This window comes from Athene cunicularia (assembly GCF_003259725.1).
Source record: "Athene cunicularia isolate RWA chromosome 10 unlocalized genomic scaffold, athCun1 chr10_part1, whole genome shotgun sequence".
NCBI classification, from domain to species: domain Eukaryota; kingdom Metazoa; phylum Chordata; class Aves; order Strigiformes; family Strigidae; genus Athene; species Athene cunicularia.
In genome coordinates, this window is record NW_020799112.1 from 21,038,266 (window position 1) to 21,038,813 (window position 548).

Consider the following 548-nt stretch of genomic DNA (forward strand, 5'->3'; position numbering starts at 1 on the left):
GGAGCTGCGAAGGAGGGGAGGGGGCCTCGTTTGTGTCCCTGGCCCCGGGGGAGGCCGCTGCCCTGCTGCTGTCCCTCACACGCCCATCGCTGCCCTGCCTGGCAGCCCTGGGCTTGACGCTCACTTTACACTGATAACTATTTTGTGCGGAGAAACAATGGAGTCAGCTGGGCTGTGGTTACACAACCGCCTTAATCCAGCAGAAATTCAAGTTTCCCCGAAAGGGACGGGCCTGCGCCATCCTCCATTTCGAGGCCTGGCAAAGCAGGTCAGGAGCCGGAGCCGCTGCACGCGAACCTCCCCGCGGCTGCCGCCCTGCCTGGGCCCCCAGCACACTCCGGCCGGGTGCAGGCACCCTGCTAATGCCACCACAGCAAACGGGGGAGCACGCTGGGGTGGGGCCGGGGCTCCCCCCTTCACCAGAGGCCCAGAGCTACGCAGGATAAAGCAGCTGTGGTGCCCAGGCCTCGCCACAGTAAGGCCTTCCAGGGGCAGACCCCGGACCCGGGAACTGCAGCAGTGCCAGGGAAAGCCCCTCGGGCAGCAGC